Genomic DNA, 14,023 nt, shown 5'->3' on the forward strand with positions numbered 1-14,023 from the left:
ATTCAACTGCTAAACACCCTTACAGACACACCCAGAAATAATGTTTAACCTGAGCACCCATGAGCTAGTCAAGTGGACACATCAAATTAATTATTATAATATCTCAGGACATCTAACCTGAGACAAAGCATGAGGAAGAATCAGCTTTATGAAGACCTTCCAGACAGAGGGAGAGCATATTTGAAATTCTGAGTTGGGAAATAATGTTTTGTATCTGAAGAAGTAAAAGGTCAGGGAGGCTGAAAGATAAGGGTTCAGAATGAGAACAGTACCAAATAAATTTGAGAAGGCAGGCAAGATTAGGTCATGGAGAGTGTAGAGCCTTATGTAAAAATTAAATTGTAAGTACAAAACATCCAGCTTGATATGGCTAGGTGAAAAAGTTAATCTAATGACTCACATAACTCAAAAACTTTTGGGAAAGGCTCATTTTATAGATGAAGAAGCTAGACTGAACATTTTACCAAGACCTAATTTCTCCTCTTCTGGTTCTACCTCCTCAGATGGGCCTTTCTTCCCAGGTTTCTGGAGCAGGAAGCTGCAGGTGCCAGTGCAAGGGGAGGTATTTTTCCTCCCCCAGCACCAAGAAAAATCCCAGAATGGAATCTCTTTGCTTTGATTAATTGACTTATGTTGTGTCCATTCCTTAATCAATCATTCTTGTCTAGGAAAGATGATATTTGGATTGGCTAGGTTGGATCACATGCCACACATCTGTAGTGTCTTACGTAAAAAATGTTTTTAAAGTAAGTGATTTATTTTGGCATTGGAGACAACTGCTGGTAATGGTGGAGGAGTGAGGTGGTCATATGAATCCTCCACAGAGGATAATTACTAAAACTGGGCTAAAAAAAAAAAAAAAAAACCCGGAAGATACTGGAAAGCATCCAAAAGCAGAAGGAAGGCAGAGGAGAGTTTAGTCTGGAAAAATGGTTAACAAGAAGTAAAAAGTACGACTTTGTAGCTTTCTGGTCTGATAATGCTGCCTAAACCACATAGTTGTAAGTACAAATGATGGTCAAATATAAAAAACAGCAGGCTTATCAACTAAAGGTGCAAGAGGTCAGAATTCAGAACTAAGGCAGCATCTTGAGATGTAAAGGGGAAATCTTGGTAGTGAGCAAACCACAGAAAGTATGAGACCCAAATTCAATTTAATTAATATCCAAATGCCTAGCTGCAAGTATACGGTGGATGAATAAAAAAGCACTCCAGGGTCAGCACAAACTAGCTGGCAGAGAATGAAGATAAATCTACTCTTGAAAAGCAGAGCTATATACAGCAGATCTGTTGGGTTTGATGTATTTATTTATTAAGTGCACTCCCTCATCATGATTATCTCAGGCAGTAGGAAGTATGAAGTGTCACAGCACTGAGCCCCAAACTGGCAGAGCAACTGGAGATTAGGGGGTAATCTTAGGAGAAAAAAAAAAAATCCACCACCACCAACAGCAAAAACAAAACCCAATAAAGAAACACAGAGGAAAGGAGACCTATCTTTGCCTAAATACTTTGCCAATCAAGAATTTTCACAGGTACAGAGGAGACCCAGAGAAGTCTACTACGAAAAAGCAGAAGTAGGAAGTCAAAAGAATCATAGCACAAATATTATCAGTACATTTTCTAACCACAGTAAAACTAAAATGGATATCGATTTTAAAGACTAAATGTTAATGACTTCTAAACTCCCCATCAGCCAAAGAAGAATTAACACAGGAAACTAGAAAATATTTTTACTGGAATGGTAAGAAAATGACACATAAAACTTATGTGCTGCAGCTACAGCAGCAATTACAAGGGAAATTCATTGCATTAAATACATATATAAGAAAAGGACAAAGGTGCTAAAGAAACAATTTAAGCTTCCCTCTAGAAAACAAGAAAAGGCCTGGTGCTGTGGCTCACGCCTGTAATCCCAACACTGTGGGAGGCCAAGGCGGGTGGTTCACAAGGTCAGGAGTTCAAGACCAGCATGGCCAACATAGTGAAACCCTCATCTCTACTAAAAATTAAAAAAATTAGCTGGGCGTGGTGGCGGTGGGTGCCTGTAATTGCATCTATTCGGGAAGCTGAGGCAGGAGAATCACTTGAACCCGGGAGGCAGAGGTTGCAGTGAGCTGAGATTGCGCCATTGCACTCAGCCCAGGCAATAGTTCGAGACTCTGTCTCAAAAAAAAAGAGGAAGGAAAAAGAAGAGAAAATAATACCCATAGGAAAACACAAGGAAATAATTAATGAGAGAAAAAAAAATTGAGAAAACTCAATGAAACCAAAAGCTTGTTCTTAAAAAAAATCGGTAAAATTGAAAAACCTCTAGTCACTAAAAAAAGACATAAGTTATGCATATCAACGATTAAGAAAAAACATCTCTAGCAATTATACAGACATAAAAAGAATGAGGTAATATCTGGAACAACTTTGGGTCCATACATTTAATGATGTAGATGAAATGAACATATTCCTTGAAAGACACCAACCAAAGCTCATTCAAGGAGAAAAAGATATCCTAAATTGTTCTATACCTACATTTTTTACTATTTTATGTATGTATGTATGTATGTATGTATGTATGTATGTATGTATGTATTTATTTATTTATTTATTTTTGAGACCCAGTCTTGCTCTGTCGCCCAGGCTGGAGTGCAGTGACACAATCTCGGCTCAATGCAACCTCCACCTCCCAGGTTCAGGCGATTCCCCTGCCTCAGCCTCTCGAGTAGCTGGGATTACAGGTGCCCGCCACCATGCCTGGCTAAGTTTTTAATACATTTTTTGGTAGAGACAGGGTTTCATCATGTTGACCAGGCTGGTCTCGAACTCCTGACCTCAAGTGATCTGCCTGCCTCAGCCTCCCAGAGTGCTGGGATTACAGGCGTGAGTCACCACGCCCAGCCTATATCTACATTTTAAAAGGCGAACTCATGATTTAGTATCTTACAATAACAACAACAACAACTTAAACAACCAAAGCTCTCCAGGCCCAGATGTTTCACCAGTGAATTCTACCAAACATTTAGAGAAAAAATAATATCAATTCTATATTCTTTGAAAAACACAAGAGAGGCAGGAATCTTACCCACTCATTTCCAACAAATTAACTGCAAGAAAACTATAGACCAATAACCCTCATGAACACGGGTGCAAAATTCCTTAAGAAAATTTTAGCAAATCGAATTCAACAGTGTTTTATTTCTAGACTTGCTTCAAGCATGACCAACAGTATTTTGAAGGGATAACCCATCATTACCAAGTGAGTTTAATCCTTGAAATGCAAGATTGGCTTAACTATAAAAAACTAATCAACGTAGTCTGCCAAAATAGCAAGTTAAAAGGGAAAAGCCGTACGATCATTTCAATAAGCGCAGAAAATGCATGTGACAATATTTAATACCAATTCATAATAAAAAACTCTCAGCAAAGAATGAATAGAAGGGAACTGTCTCAGTAATTGCCAGGGCGGGGATGGAGGGAGGAATTTAACTTCAAAAAGATACAAGGCAACTTCCTAGAGTAATAAAATTGTCCTACAGCCTGGAGGTTACATGAGTATATACACTTGTCAAAATTCATTAAAGTATACATTTAAAATGGTGAATTATATTGTACATAAATCACACCAAAATAAAGAAACTAAAAGGAGGGTTTGCATATGCAGCTTCACTCTGTTCTGAGAGGAACAGATAAAAGCAGGGCAAGCATAGAAGTGGGGAAGCCAGTTAGAAAGAACTGCAATGATGTAGATGAGAAATTTCAGAATAGACTAGGGTAGTGGTAGTGGAGACAGAAAGAAGTGTAGAGACTCAAGCTTTATTTTGAAGGTAGAATCAACAGACTTTAGATGTGAGGGTGAAAGAGAAATAGATAAATCCAGAGATCACTATCTTTATGGCTTAAGCTACTGGATGAATTGTGGTATCATTTTATGATAGAGAATGTGAAGGAAACAGGTTTTGGGAGAAAACCAAAAGTTTGGTTTTTGGATATGTTAAATCTGTTAAGTTTGAGATGCCTATGAAATATCTATGTAAAATGTGTATGTTCAGGAGCTCAGAGAGAAAGTCTGGGCAGAGTCTTCCTACAGGTGTATTTAAACAAAAAGACAAGAGATAACACGCCTCAGAATCAAGGCTTAGAAAATGCAACATTTATGAGTACAAGAATCTGGGGGGAAAAAGAAACTTAAGAAGGAGTTGTATAAAAAAATTTGGAGAAAAACTATGAGTGGTATAATGGAAGCTAAAAGGAAAGATTTTCAAGAAGAGAGTGATCAGCTATGTCAAATTCTGCTGAGGTTGAGTGAGATGAGGATAGAAAGGTGACATTGGTGTGAGTTGGGACGTGTGCGAAAGACAAGAAGAAAGCATATGTAACTATCTCCTTTCAGAAGTTGGGCTGTGAACGTTCTGGCAGAAAATAGGGCAATAGCCAGAAGAGTATTGGGATGTAAAAATGGTTTGGGGGCCAGGCGCAGTGGCTCACATGTGTAATCCCAGCAATTTGGGAGGTTCAAATAAGACGATCGCTTCAGCCTAGGAGTTTGAGACCAGTCTGGGCAACAGAGTGAGTCTCTACAAAAAAAAAAAAAAAAAATTAAATTAGCTGAGCTTGCCTGTAGTTCCAGCTACTAAGGAGGCGGAGGTTGAGAGGTTGCCTGAGCCTCGGAGGTTGAGACTGCAGTGAGGTGTGATCACACCACAGCACTCTAGCCAAACAGAGCGAGACTCTGTCTCCCCCTGGCTCCCCCTAAAAAGAAGGTTTTTTTGTACATACTGCTTTTTTTAGGATGGGTGATACTAACAGCATGCTTTTATACTCATGAACATGATCCAGTAGATAAAGAAGAATTAATGACACAGTACAGAAGAAATGAAGTACTGAAAAAATCCTTTATAATCTTTAATAAAAAACCAATAGATATTTGCTATTGTCTGTGAAAGTTAAGAGCCATATCACTTTGAGTTGAGCATTTATTCTATTTGGTTTAATTTATATTCTTACATAGAACAGGATTTCAAAGGAGATTTGTAATAAATACACATAAGCTACTAGATGCACTACTGAAATAGATTTTAAAGAAATGGGCAGTTGAAATGGGAATAAAGTTCATATGCATGTATCAGGAAAGTTTATTACAATACAGAGCTGGGGAGATATGGCAGAGGAGCTATAATCAGATGAGTTTAAATGGGTAGATAATTGGTTCATTCAAGATTTGTTTCAACTTATTTTTAGCATGCCTTCCAATGATGCAGGAGCTGGCAGCTAAAAACTACATTTACCAGTCTCTCTTGCAGCCAGGGTTCTGAAAGTAATTTAGATTCTGCCATTGGGATGTATTTGGAAGAATTAAAAACTGTTAAGTTGAGTAAATGGTAGCTCATGAAGTATCCTTTTGGCAAGTTCAGATCCAGCAGGCAATGCAAAACAGCCCTGGAGTTCTGTCAGTGGTTTATGGCCACTGGATTGAAATCATTCATAGGGGCCAGGGGCCAGCTCTTCAATAATTTTCTGAGTACCTAATTCCTTATATTAAATTTCTTTCTGCTTAAAATAACTTCAGTGATTTCTATTATCTTTAGTTGAATTGACTGAAACATTAACCAACAGTCCAAAGTGATGAGAATTCTAAAAACAAAAAGCCAATTCAGTCTGTCACACTGGTTTGATATCTAATAACCATATACTGTTTTTTTTTTTTTAATTTTAAGTTCTGGGATACATGTGCTGAACATGCAGGTTTGCCACGTAGGTATACATGTGCCATGGTGGTTTGCTGTACCTATCAACACATCATCTAGGTTTTAAGCCCTGCATGCATTAGGTATTTGTCCTAATGCTCTCCCTTCCCTTGCTGCCCCACCCCTCGACAGCCCCCAGTGTGTAATGTTCCTCTCCCTGTGTCCATGTGTTCTCATTGTTCAACTCCCACTTATGAGTGAGAACATGTGGTGTTTGGTTTTCTGTTCCCGTGTTAGTTTGCTGAGAATGATGGTTTCCAGTTTTATCCATGTTCTTGCAAAGGACATGAAATCGTTCTTTTTTTACGGCTGCATAGTATTCCACGGTGTATATGTTCCACATTTTCTTTATCCAGTCTATCACTGATGGGCATTTGGGTTGGTTCCAAGTCTTTGCTATTGTGAATAGTGCCACAATAAATATACGTATGCATGTGTCTTTATAGTGAGAGGTGACAATGTGCTAGCAGTCCTCACTCTCAGCACCTCCTCAGCCTCCACATCCACTCTTGCAGCACTTGAGGAGCCCTTCAGCCCGCCAGGGCACCATGGGAGCCCCTCTCTGGGCTGGCTGAGGCTGGAACCTCCTCCCTCTGCTTGCAGGGAGGTGTGGAGGGAGAGACAAGGGTGGGAACAGGGGCTGCGCCCTGTGCTTGTGGGGCCATTGTGAGTTCTGGCGGGTGCAGGCACAGGCTTGGTGGGTCCGCACACAGAGCGGCTGGCCAGCACTGCAGCCCAGAGCAGTGAGGGGCTTAGCACCCGGGACAGCAGCTGCAGTGGGTGCACCAGGTCCCCCAGCAGAGCCAGTCCACCGAGGCTGTGCTCGAATTCTCCTGGAGCCTTTGCTGCCTCCCCCCGGGGCAGGGCTCAGGACCTGTAGCCCGCCATGTCTGAGCTCCCCTCGCTGAGGTGGGCGCCCGTGTGGCCTGAGCCTCCCCCACAGGTGCCACAAGGACTCAGGAGCTCAGGGAGGGCTGGCAACTTGCAGGCAGCACTGCCTGCAGCCCTGGTGCAGGATCCAGTGGGTGAAGCCAGCTGGGCTCCTGAGCCGGATGGGGACTTGGAGAACTTTTATGTCTAGCTGGAGGATCGTAAATACACCAATCAGCACTCTGTGTCTAGCTGAAGGATTATAAACGCACCAATCAGCACTCTGTGTCTAGCTCAGGGTTTGTAAATACACCAACTGGTACCTGTATCTAGCTAACTCTGTATCTAGCTAACCTAGTGGGGACTTGGAGAACTTTTCCCTCTAGCACTCCGTGTCTAGCTCAAGGATTGTAAACGCAACAATCAGCACTCTGTCTAGCTCAGCACTCTGTCAAAATGGACCAATCAGCTCTCTGTAAAATAGACCAATCAGTAGGATGTGGGTGGGGTCAGATAAGGGAATAAAAGCAGGCAGCCAGAGCCAGCGGTGACAACCTGCTCCGGTCGCCTTCCACACTGTGGAAGCTTTGTTCTTTCACTCTTTGCAATAAATCTTGCTGCTGCTCACTCTTTGGGTCCACGCTGCCTTTATGAGCTGTAACACTCACCGCGAAGGTTTGCAGCTTCACTCCTGACAGCGAGACCACGAACCCAGCAAAAGAAAGAAGCTCCAGACACATCTGAACGTCTGAAGGAACAAACTCCGGACACACCATCTTTAAGAACTGTAACACTCACCGTGAGGGTCTGCGGCTTCGTTCCTGAAGTCAGTGAGACCAAGAACCCACCAATTCTGGACACAATAGTAGAATGATTTATAATCCTTTGGGTATACACCCACTAATGGAATTGCTGGGTCAAATGGTATTTCTGGTTCCAGATCCTTGACGAATTGCCATACTGTCTTCCACAATGGTGGAACTAATTTACACTCCCAACAGCATAAATAAAAGCGTTCCTATTTCTCCACATCCTCTCCAGCATCTGTTGTTTCCTCACTTTTTAATGATTGCCATTCTAACTGGCATGAGATGGTATCTCATTGTGGTTTTGATTTACATTTTTCTAATGACCAGAGATGATGAGTTTTTTTCATATGTTTGTTGGTTGCATCAATGTCTTCTTTTGAGAAGTGTCTGTTCATATCCTTCACTCACATTTTGATGTTTTTTATTTTCTTTCTTTTCTTTTTTTTTTCTTGTACATTCGTTTCAGTTCCTTGTAGATTCTGGATATTAGCCCTTTGTCAGAAGGCTAGATTGCAAAACCTTTCTCCCATTCTGTAGGTTGCCTGTTCACGCTGATGATAGTTTATTTTGCTGTGCAGAAGCTCTTTAGTTTAATTAGATCCCATTTGTCAATTTTGGCTTTTGTTGACATTGCTTTTGGTGTTTTAGTCATGAAGTCTTTGCCCATTCCTATGTTCTGACTGGTATTGCCTAGGTTTTCTTCTAGGGTTTTCATGGTTTTAGGTCTGACATTTAAGTCTTTCATGCAACTTGAGTTAATTTTTGCATAAGGTGCAAGGAAGGGATCCAGTTTCAGTTTTCTGCATATAGCTAGCCAGTTTTCCCAACACCATTTATTAAAGAGGAAATCCTTTCCCCATTGCTTGTTTTTGTCAGGTTTGTCAAAGATCACATGGTTGTAGATGTGTGGCATTATTTCTGAGGCCTCTGTTCTGTTCCATTGGTCTATATATCTGTTGTGGTACCAGTACAATACTGTTTTGGTTACTGTAGCCTTGTAGTATACTTTGAAGTCAGGTAGTGTGATGCCTCCAGCTTTGTTCTTTTTGCTTGGGATAGTATTGGCTATACCAGCTCTTTTTCGGTTCCATATGAAATTTAAAGTAGTTTTTTTCCTAATTCTGTGAAGAAAGTCATTGGTAGCTTGACAGGGATAGCATTAAATCTATAAATTACTTTGGACATTATAGCCATTTTCATGACTGATTCTTCCTAGCCATGAGCATGGAATGTTTTTCCATTTGTTTCTGTCCTCTCTTATTTCCTTGAGCAGTGGTTTATAGTTCCCCTTGAACAGGTCCTTCACATCCCTTGGTAAGTTGTATTCCTAGGTATTTTATTCTCTTTGTAGCAGCTGTGAATGGGAGTTTACTCATGATTTGGCTCTCTGTTTGTCTACTGTTGGTATATAAAAATGCTTGTGATTTTTGCACATTGATTTTGTATCCTGAGACTTTGCTGAAGTTACTTATCAGCTTAAGGAGATTTTGGGCTGAGATGATATATACAATCATGTCATCTGAAAAGAGAGACAATCTGACTTTCTCTTTTCCTGTTTGCATACCCTTTATTTCTTTCTCTTGCCTGATTGCCCTGGCCAGAACGTCCAACACTATGTTGCATAGGAGTGGTGAGAGAGGGCATCCTTGTCTTGTGCCGGTTTTCAAAGGGAATGCTTCCAGCTTTAGCCCATTCAGTATGATATTGGCTGTGGGTCTGTAATAAATAGCTCTTATTATTTGGAAATACGTTCCATCAATACCCAGTTTATTGAGAGGTTTTAGCATGAAGGGGTGATGAATTTTATCACAGGCCTTTTCTGCATCTATTGAGATAATCATGTGGATTTTGTCTTTGTTTCTGTTTATGTGATGGATTACGTTTACTGATTTGTGTATGTTGAACCAGCTTTGCATCCCAGGGATGAAGCCAACTTGATTGTGGTGGATAAGCTTTTTGATGTGCTGCTGGATTCGGTGTGCCAGTATTTTATTGAGGATTTTTGCATTGATGTTCATCAGGGATATTGGTCTAAAATTCTCTTTTTTTGTGTGTGTGTGTGTCTCTGCCAGGCTTTGGTATGAGGATGATGCTGGTCTCATAAAACGAATTAGGGAGGATTCCCTCTTTTTCTATTGTTTAGGATAGTTTCAAAAGGAATGGTACCAGTTCCTCTCTGTACCTCTGGTAGAATTTGGCTGTGAATTCATCTGGTCCTGGGCTTCCTTTGGTTGGTAGACTATTAATTATTGCCTCAGTTTCAGAACTTGTTATTGGTCTATTCAGGGATTTGACTTCTTCCTGGTTTAGTCTTGGGAGGGTGGATGTGTCCAGGAAATTATCCATTTCTTCTAGATTTCTAGTTTATTTGCATAGAGATGTATTCTCTGATGGCAGTCTGTATTTCTGTGGGATCGGTGGTGATATCCACCTTATCATTTTTTTATTGCATCTATTCTATTCTCTCTATTTTTTATTAGTCTGGCTAGGAGTCTATCTATTTTGTTGATCTTTTCAAAAAACCAGCACCTGGATTCATTGATTTTTTTGAAGGGTTTTTTGTCTCTCTCCTTCAGTTCTATTCTGGTTTTAGTTATTTCTTGTCTTCTGACAAGGTGTTGATTTTAGATCTTTCCCAGTTTCTTCTGTGGGCATTTAGCGCTATAAATTTCCCTCTAAACACTGCTTTAGCTGTGTCCCAGAGATTCTGGTACATTATATCTTTGTTCTCATTGGTTTCAAGGAACATCTTTATTTCTGCCTTCATTTCGTTATTTACCCAGTACTCATTCAGGAGCAGGTTGGTCCGTTTCCATGCAGTTGTGTGGTTTTGAGTGAGTTTCTTAATCCTGAGTTCTAATTTGATTGCACTGTGGTCTGAGAGACTGTTTGTTATGATTTCTATTCTTTTGCAATTGCTGAGGAGTGTTTTACTTCCAATTATGTGGTCAACTGTAGAATAAGTGAGACATGGTGCTGAGAGGGCTCTATATTCTGTTGATTTGGGATGGAGAGTTCTGTAGATGTGTATTAGTTCTGCTTGGTCCAGAGCTGAGTTCAAGTCCTGAATATCCTTGTTAATTTTCTGTTTTGTTGACCTAATATTGGCAGTGGGTGTTAAAGTCATCCACTATTATTGTGTGGGAGTCGAACTCTATAGAATCTGGGTGCTCCTGTACTGGGTGCACATATATTTAGGATAGTTAGTTCTTCTTGTTGCATTGATCCCTTTACCATTATGTAATGTCCTTTTCTGTCTCCTTTGATCTTTGTTGGTTTAAAGTCTGTTTTCTCAGAGACTAGGATTGCAACCCCTGCTTTTTTATTTTTCTTTCCATTTGCTTGGTAAATATTCCTCCATCCCTTTATTTTGAGCCTATGTGTGTCTTTGCCTGTGAGCTGGATCTCCTGAATACAGCACACCAATGGGTCTTGACTCTTTATCCAATCTGCCAGCCTGTGTCCTTTAATTGGGGCATTCAGCCTTTAATTGACATTTAAGGTTAATATTGTTATGTGTGAACTTGATCCTGTCATTATGATGCTAGCTGGTTATTTTGCCCGTTAGTTGGTGCAGTTTCTTCATAGCGTTGATGGTCTTTACAATTTGGCATGTTTTTGCAGTGGCTGGTACCGGTTATTCCTTTCCATGTTTAGTGCTTCCTTCAGGAGCTCTTGTAAGGCAGGCCTCGTGGTAACAACATCTCTCAGCATTTGCTTGTCTGTAAAAGATTTATTTCTTCTTCGCTTATGAAGATCAGTTTGGCGGGATATGAAATTCTGGGTTGAAAATTCTTTCCTTTAACAATGTTGAATATTGGCCCCCACTTCTGGCTTCTAGGGTTTCTGCAGAGAGATCTGCTGTTAGTCTGATGGGGTTTCCTTTGTGGGTAACCCGACCTTTCTCTTTGGCTGCCCTTAACATCTTTTCTTTCATTTCAATCTTGGTAAATCTGACGATTATGTGTCTTGGGGTTGCTTTTCTTGAGGAATACCTTTGTGGTGTTTTCTGTATTTCCTAAATTTGAATGTTGGCCTGTCTTGATAGCTTGGGGAAATTCTCCTGGATAATATCTTGAAGAGTGTTTTCCAACTTGGTTCCATTCTCCTTGTCAATTTCAGGTACACCAATCAAACATAGGTTCAGTCTTTCCACATAGTCCTGTATTTCTTGGAGGCTTTGTTCTTTCCTTTCATTCTTTTTTCTCTAATCTTGTCTTCATGCTTTATTTCATTACGCTGATTCAATCTCTGATATCCTTTCTTCTGCTTGATTTGGCTATTGATACTTGCATATGCTTCACGAAGTTCTCGTGCTGTGTTTTTCAGCTCCATCAGGTCATTTATGTTCTTCTATAAACTGATTATTCTAGTTAGCAGTTCCTCTAACCTTTTTTTCAAGGTTCTTAGCTTTCTTGCATTGGTTTAGAACATGCTACTTTAGCTCGGAGGAGTTTGTTATTATCCACCTTCTGAAGCCGACTTCTGTCAGTTAGTCAAACTCCTTTCTCCATCCAGTTTTGTTCTCTTGCTGGCGAGGAGTTGTGATTCTTTGGAGGAGAAGAGGTATTTTGGTTTTTGGAATTTTCAGCTCTTTTGCGCTGGTTTTTCCTCATCTTCGTGGATTTATCTACCTTTGGTCTTTGATGTTGTTGACCTTTGGATAGGGTTTCTGTGTGGATGTCCTTTTTGTTGATATTGATGCTATGTCTTTCTGTTTGTTAGTTTTCTCTCTAACAGTCAGGCCCCTCTGCTGCAGGTCTGCTGGAGGTCCACTCCAGACCTGCTTCCCTGGGTATCACCAGTGGAGGCTGCAGAACAGCAAAGATTGCTGCCTATTCCTTCCTCTAGAAACTTCATCCCAGAGAGGCATCTGCCAGATGCCAGCCGGAGCTCTCCTGTTTGAGGTGTCTGTCACCCCTGCTAGGAGTTGTCTCCTAGTCAGGATGCACGGGGGTCAGGGACCCACTTAAGGAGGCAGTCTGTCCCTTAGCAGAGCTTCAGTGCTGTGCTGGGAGATCCGCCGCTCTCTTCAGAGCTGGCAGGCAGGAGTGTTTAGGTATGCTGAAGCTGTGCCCACAGCCACCCCTTCCCCCAGGTGCTTTGTTCCAGGGAGACAGGAGTTTTATCTGTAAGTCCCTGACTGGGGCTGCTGTAAAAGGCTTCATTTTAATCATGGACTACAACACTGTGAAAGTTTAGAAAAATTTATTTTACCTACAAAATGAAAAACACTCATGTTGTAGGTACTAAAAATATGTGTTAATAAATGACACATTTCTGCGTAAATGGAATTATACTTTCATTCAATGTAAGCATCTCAATATAAATACTCTACACCCTTTCTTACTAGCAGCAAATAACGATTAAAAACATGCATCCCTTTCTAGACAAGATTTCTAATGTTATTCAGCAACTCAGCACACTCCATCCCTTCTGCAGTTTCCAACCATCCACTAATAAACAAAAAATAGTGCCCAACATGTGACTCATGAGAACTGCAAGCAAATTCCAATGTCACTAATTCAGAAAACTAAGTGAGAAAAAGTGTTCAGAAAACTCAGAATCTGTACTCAAGGATGCTACTAAAGCCTTCAACATAAGAAAAGACATTTCTTTAGGAATACTATGTAAAAGACTAATTCAGAAATAAATATAAAGACAGCAGATTAGAATACACTGAAAGGAGCTCACAACAAGGGAAAGAGAAAGAAGAGTTACAAAAAACAGCAAAATATAATTACATAAGTACAACTGAGTACAATCATTTACACAAAGTTATCTGAGGTAAAAAGTCAATCATAAGCATCACTATTTTTGAGCATGGTATGTCATCAGAGCCTTGGACACTTAGAGTCCAGCCATCATTTTGCATATAAGGAAAATGTGAACAAACTTGCTAATTATTTGATGAAGATTGTCCACAGGGTAGAGAAGTTATATTGATTTTTAAAAAATATATAGTGCAGCTGGGCGCAGTGGCTCATGCCTGGAATCCCAGCACTTTGGGAGGCTGAGGTGGGCAGATCACGAGGTCAGGAGATCAAGACCATCCTGGCTAACACGGTGAAACCCCGTCTCTACTAAAAATACAAAAAAATTAACTGGACGTGGTGGTAGGCACCTGTAGTCCCAGCTACTCAGGAGGATGAGGCAACGAGAATGGCGTGAACCTGGGAAGTGGAGCTTGCAATGAGCCAAGATCGTGCCATTGCACTCCAGCCTGGGTGACAGTGCGAGACTCCATCTCAAAAAAAAAAAAAAAATCTATATCTATATCTATATCTATATATGTATAGATAGATATATACACACACACATATACATATACACACATATATAGTGCTATTTTAGTTATTTTGTAATCCCTAAGAATATATTAGAAAATGGTTTGATCATAATATAATGACAGAATGGCATCCTTCTTGTCATTCCATTGACTGGAAAAACAAAAATGAATGAAAACATTTATTTGACAATTTGCTAGGGTATTTTGTAAGCAAATATTAAACATTTATGCATTACATTTATGCAAAAGTTTCAATTTTAATTCTGAATAAGAAAAATATCATTTAGTTTACTGCTTATAAACATGAAATAATCTAT

The 14,023-nt window shown here is 40.1% G+C and overlaps 1 protein-coding gene across 39 annotated transcripts in view; it reads right to left on the reverse strand.

Annotated features, from left to right (window-relative positions):
- Window positions 1–14,023, reverse strand: part of BAZ2B (bromodomain adjacent to zinc finger domain 2B) — a 407,614-nt gene that overhangs the window by 159,286 nt on the left and 234,305 nt on the right. The gene's annotated exons all lie outside the window — the stretch shown is intronic.

This window comes from Papio anubis, chromosome 10 (genome assembly GCF_008728515.1).
Source record: "Papio anubis isolate 15944 chromosome 10, Panubis1.0, whole genome shotgun sequence".
Classification (NCBI taxonomy): domain Eukaryota; kingdom Metazoa; phylum Chordata; class Mammalia; order Primates; family Cercopithecidae; genus Papio; species Papio anubis.